Source organism: Barbatula barbatula, assembly GCF_947034865.1.
Source record: "Barbatula barbatula genome assembly, chromosome: 19".
Classification (NCBI taxonomy): Eukaryota; Metazoa; Chordata; class Actinopteri; order Cypriniformes; family Nemacheilidae; genus Barbatula; species Barbatula barbatula.
In genome coordinates, this window is record NC_136782.1 from 1446788 (window position 1) to 1453629 (window position 6842).

Consider the following 6842-nt stretch of genomic DNA (forward strand, 5'->3'; position numbering starts at 1 on the left):
CAGGACATATGCTGTGCAGCTGGCTGGTCTTCTCAGAATACTTTCGCCAGGTTCTACAGATTGGATGTGTCCTCGTTGGCTTCTCAAGTCCTCTCGGTGAGTGCTGATTAAGCTTATCTTCTACCTTGTAATGTATTGTGCTACACAGTTGTTGCCGCATTGCTGTTTACACTGTGCTTGGTGTACTTATGTTCGTTATTATATCGCCCGGGTTTCCGTGCTGGTTCTACTGCTGTGGTGTCTGCCCTGTTCAGCGCAGCCCGCTGCATTCGTTGGGTTTGGATATGCAAATTCGACAAAAGACCAATCTAGCAGTTCATTGGCGTGCTCAGTGATCTAGCAGCTCATAGGCCGGTTTCAGCCAATCAGCGGTTAACGCTTGGGGCAACCTCGCGAATGGTTGGTTTGTCTGCTCCGCATACTGTGTACGTGTTATCCCAGTTATCGGGCTGTTTTTGCTAGCTCTCACGGCGGGATTGTACTACCGTTCCATATGCGGTCTCCGCAATGTCGAAGTGACCGCTCTCGAAAGGGAACGTCTCGGTTACTTTCGTAACCTCGGTTCCCTGAGAAGCGGGAACGAGACATTGCGGAGAACGCCGTGTTCGCTGCTTATCTCTGGTCAAGCGTTCTATCGTAGATTCTGAGGTATTGTCGTCTCATGCACTGTATTTATACTGTCTAGATTCGTCAGTATTTGCATACTGTGCATGTCTTGCGACAATTGGCCAGTTTTTTAACTGGCGTTATCCTATAGGACTTCAGGAAAAGTGAAAAAGAGGAGGAGTTTCATATGCGGTCTCCGCAATGTCTCGTTCCCGCTTCTCAGGGAACCGAGGTTACGAAAGTAACCGAGACGTTCTATTTGTTAACATAGGATGTTAATACATTTTAACAGTTGGCAATACATTTTTAAATCAATCAATTTATCTCTGTTCACATTAGTTAATTCATAATGAATTCTCAAATATTATTAATGTTGAAAAATATATTGTTCATTGTTAGTTCATATTATCTAAACCATTAATAAATGTTATGGAATAAAACCTTATAGTAAAGTGTTACTGAATTTTCTTTCACCATTTACTTCACAATTTGTACTTATTTCAATGGCTAACAGATTTAGTTATTTTTGGCTTTTTGTGTTACAGTCTCACCATTGATATTTTGGCTGGATTTGGTCATTTTTAAACCAAGCAAGTCATCCCAGGATGTCCAGTTACAACTGCAAGTCATGTAGTTTCTCGACAAAAATACCCACACCCACACAACACTCTCACACAGCACCACACAACACTCTCACACAACCGCACACAACACTCTCACACAGCCACACACAAAACTCTCACACACAACACTCTCACACAGCCACACACAAAACTCTCACACACAACACTCTCACACACGACACTCAGTTTAAATGGAACATTTTAACTACAGACCAGTGTTTTCTTTGCCAGTGTTAGATGACACCTGTCACTTTGTTGCTATTGTTTGTTTTGATATGTAATGTATGAATATTTTTGCTCACTTAAATGTTGTAATATATATAGTAGTCAACATTTGAAGTGGGTCAAAAAAGTTACAAGAATAGGTATTGTTCTCGCCTTTTTGATCCACTTTAAATGTTGACTACTGTACATAGTCATTATATGTTGTTAATGTAATACATCATTCTTCAATACTGTTTTAAATGTTTTAATACTTTTTGTTTTAATAAATTGATTAAATAAAAAATTTGCCTGGATTGCCGTTTGATTCATAATGTCAAGTATAGCAGTTTTATAATATTAATAACTAAAGATTTATATCCAAACTAGCTAAAATATATAATAATATTTGTAATTATTGCCAATACGAATTAAATAGTAATTTGTCAATATAGGTATTACAGTAAATTGCAGTAAAAATATAATAAAAATACAGTAAAGTACTGTGTTGTATCTATACAGCAATATTTTTTGTACTGTAGTAATCTATTACAGTACAGCACTGTAAATCAAAATACAGTAACTTACTGGCAACCGTGCTGCCAGTAACGTACTGTAAAAATACAAGCAAATCGTTAACAGTGAAGCCATGCTTAAATAATGATCCTCTCCTCCCGTATCAGCTGTAACCACTAATTTAATTAACCACGTCCATTCCTTCCAATTAAGGGGCGTGTCCATAAATCATACCTCCGGTGACCTATTCATCACAGTATATATGTTTTGAGCTCGCAGGTTTACGCGACCGTTTCACGCAAGATCAACTTTTGGCAGGTTGCTTGTCTGACTTTCAGGCAGTGCTTTGGGCGGCTTGTGCAGTGCTCTGCAGCAGTGTACTAGCTGTCTGACTATGCTGTGTGTGTCAGCTAGGCCGTATAGGCCGTCCAGTGGGTGGCCCTTCCCCCAACCATCACTCGCACGAGCCTGTGCTTTATGACTGCATGTTCGCGGTTCAGGTTATGACTCGCATTAGCCTGTATCTTAAAGAGTATGTGGTCGTGTCCATCACTGTCACTGTCTTTACTGCTTGGGGATGCAAACATACCATGTTGCGCCTATTTCCATCCTCAATATGTACACCGGATACCTCGGCCTCGTGTTATTTATTCTATATCACTGGCTGCATGCCAGTGCTTAATATACAGGGTTTGTTTCTACCTTGCTCGGCCCTGGCACTTGCCGTTTTTATACTTGTTATTGTCAAGTCAAGTCAAGTCAGCTTTATTTATATAGCGCTTTTTACAATTTTCATTGTTACAAAGCAGCTGTACAAGAAAACATTGACTATAAGTAAAACATAAAAGGTTATGGAAGTCAAAACACAGGTCAAATATCAGACACACTATAAATTCCTATATGCAGTGTTAATTAAATAAGACTATCAAATTCTAGCAGCCCCCCCGGCCAGGCAAACAGTGCAAAACAGTATGAAAATGGTGGCGAGGAACACAAAACTCCATTGGAGGAGAAAAAAAACCTCAGAGGGAGACCAGGCCTAACCAGGGGATTGCAGTTACCCTCTGGCAAAAACTGCTGCCTCTGCACAAGCTCGACAGTGCTTGCACAACAAGGCAAAATAAAAAACAAAGTTAGATTTAAAATTATCATTAATAATCTAATAGCGACTGAAGTTTTGTAGAGTCGCCACGTCCTTCGTCCAGCATTTGTCAGGTCTGGGAATGGATTGCGCCCTGCCCGCTCCGGTAACCTTGGACTGCGTCCTGCCCGCTCTGGTAACCTTGGACTGCGTCCTGCCCGCTCTGGTAACCTTGGACTGCGTCCTGCCCGCTCTGGTAACCTTGGAACAATGAGACAAGACTGGCTGAGAGTAGAGTACTGTTCTGCACTCTTTGATGCAACAAATGCATCAGTTGTTATTGGAAGTGTCCCTGGTTCCGGTTGATCTAACTAGTGCAGCCTAGATCTGTGAAATATATATATTATGATAGTGTAGTGTATGCAAGAGTAAAAAGATGCGTCTTTAGTCTAGATTTAAACTGACAGAGTGTGTCTGCCTCCCGGACAGTGCAGGGAAGACTGTTCCAAAGTTTAGGCGCTAGATAGGAAAATGATCTGCCGCCTGCACTTGATTTTGAAATTCTAGGTATTACCAACTGACCTGACACCTGAGAGCGTAGTGCACGTGATGGACTATAATACGTTAGAAGTTCTCTCAAGTAGTGAGGAGCTAAACCATGCAAGGCTTTATAGGTAATAAGCAAGATTTTAAAGTTTATGCGATGCTTTACAGGTAACCAGTGCAAGGTTGACAGAACCGGGCTAATATGCTCATACTTTTTTGTACGCTTAAGAACTCGAGCTGCCGCATTTTGGACCAGTTGGAGTTTTTGTAATAGGCCTGCAGGGCAACCACCTAATAGTGCATTACAGTAATCTAGTCTTGATGTCATAAAGGCATGTATAAGCTTCTCTGCATCTGATGGTGACAGCATATGACGTAGTTTAGATATAGTTTTAAGATGGAAAAGCGCAATTTTACAGGTGTTGGCGACCTGGTTCTCAAATGACAGAGTACTATCGAATATAAAGCCAAGATTTTTAGCTAAAGATGAGGGTTTTATGGAACATCCATCAATAGTTAAGCAGTATTCTTGGTTGTTACGTAGGGCGGTTTTCGGTCCGATAAGTAACACTTCAGTTTTGTCCGAGTTCAGTAATAAAAAATTGCTACTCATCCACTTTTTTATATCGACTATGCATTCCACTATTCGATGGAATTGCTGTGTTTCATGAGGCTTCGAGGAAATATAAAGTTGCGTATCATCAGCATAACAGTGAAAGCTTACTCCGTGTCGCTTTATTATATCTCCTAGAGGTAGCATGTATAATGCGAAGAGCATAGGCCCTAAGACTGAGCCCTGTGGTACACCGTACTGGACTTTGGATTTGCGTGATACCTCATTGTTTATTGCTACATATTGAAAATGGTTGCATAAATAAGATCTAAGCCATTTCAAAGCTATTTCCTTAATACCGACATCATTTTCGAGTCTATGTAGGAGCATGCTGTGGTCAATGGTGTCGAATGCAGCACTAAGATCTAGCAGCACCAATAAGGAGATACAACCTCGGCCATAGGCAGATCTATGTAACTCTAATCAGAGCAGTCTCTGTACTGTGATGTGCTCTAAATCCAGACTGGAAATCTTCATTAATCTCATTCCTTTGGAGGAAGGAGCATATTTGAATTGAGACTACTTTTTCCAGAACTTTAGATAAGAAAGGTAGATTCAAAATAGGTCTGTAGTTAACTAGTTCCCCAGGGTCCAGATGGGGTTTTTTGACAAGGGGCCTTATAACAGCCACCTTATATGCTTTAGGCACATGTCCTAATGTCAGAGATGAGTTAATAATGCTAAGTAGAGGATCTATAATTTCTGGGAGAATCTCTTTCAGTAGATTTGTAGGTATAGGGTCTAACATGCATGAAGTTGATTTAGATGATCTAATGATTTTAGAGAGTTCATCGTGATCTATAGTAGAAAATAAACGTAATTTCTCCTTAGAGGCGCTGTAGTTAATCGTTTGTACAGCGGGATTCACTTCTGGTTGCATAGTTGCATAATTTTTTCTCTAATATCTTGGATTTTATTTGTGAAATAGTTCATAAAATCATCACTGCTATGCTGGTATACAGAATCAGAAGTCGCTGACGATTTATTTTTGGTTAATTTAGCCACTGTATCAAATAAAAACCTAGGGTTATGCTGGTTTTCTTCTATTAGTGATGAAAGGTAGGCAGATCTCGACGTTTTAGGGCTTTCCTGTATTTTTTAATACTATCCTTCCAGGCAGTATGAAATACCTCTAATTTAGTTTTCTTAAAGTTGCGCTCCATTTTTCGTGCCGCTTTCTTTAGAGCCTGAGTGTGTTCATTTTTCCACGGTGTCGGTCTGTCATTTTTAATCTTCTTTAAGCGCAGAGGAGCAACTATGTCTAGCATTTCCGAGAAGGTGGCATTAATATTTTCAATGGTAAAGTCCAAATCTTCAACGTTATTACTCATGCTAGAGATTTGAGACAATTCAAGCAAATTATCAAGAAACGCATCTTTTGTAGTCGAAGTTAATGTTCTACAATATTTGTAACTTGGAGTTTGATTTGCCACCATTGGGTATTGAAGCAAGCATGATACCAGATAATGATCCGAAATGTCTTAGCTCTGCTGAAGGATTTTAACGTTGCCCACGTTTATACCGTAAGACAATATTAAATCTAAAGTATGATTACGAAGGTGAGTAGGTCCCGACACATGTTGACTAACGCCCATTGAGTTAAGAGTGTCTTTAAAAGCCATTCCTAAAGCATCTGTATCATTATCTACATGAATGTTAAAGTCACCAACAACAAGGACTCTGTCTGCAGCCAGTACTAGTTCTGATAAGAACCCACCAAATTCTTTAATAAAGTCTGTGTGGTGCCCTGGAGGCCTATATACAATAGCCAGAATAAATTTTAAAGATGTTTTGTCCTTAGTATTAGGTATTGATGCATCAAGTACCATGACTTCAAAAGAATTGTATTTAGGATTAGACTTCTGGGAAATGCTAAAAGAGTTACGGTAAAGTGCAGCAACACCTCCCCCTCTGCCTTTTAGGCGAGGCTCGTGTTTATAATAATAATCTTGGGGGACAAACTCATTTAAAGCAATATAATCATCTGGCTTTAGCCATGTTTCTGTGAGACAGAGCATGTCTATTTTATGATCTGTTATCATATCGTTAATAAAAAGTGCTTTATTAGAGAGAGATCTAATATTTAGCAATCCGAGTCGTAACAGTTGAGTATTATGTTCATGTTTAGTTAGTTTAACGTTAACTAAATTACCTTTGAGAGGTTTACGCATTATTTTATGTTTGCTAATCCGGGGGACAGACACAGTCTCTATTTTATGATGTTTGGCAGAAAGTATTATCGCATGTTGTGTATTAAGTGTGTTCTGCAACGTGAGACGGCAAGCAGACCGTTGGTTAAGCCATTCTGTCTGCTCCCTGACCTGGGCCCCAGTGAGTCAAGTTTTAGCATTAAGACTATGTGCCATATTTCTAGACAGGAGAAAGGCACCAGCCCAGGAGGGGTGGAGACCATCTCTTTTCAACAGGTCAGGTCTGCCCTCAAAACTCTTCCAGTTATTTATAAAAACAATATCATTCTGCAGGCACCACTCAGACAACCAGCCATTTAGATATTATAATCTGCTATGTATCTCATCACCACGATAAGCGGGGAGGGGGCCAGAGAATATTACAGTGTCTGACATTGTGCTTGCGAGCTCACACATCTCTTTAATATTATCTCTAGTGATCTCCGATTGACGGAGTCGAACATCAT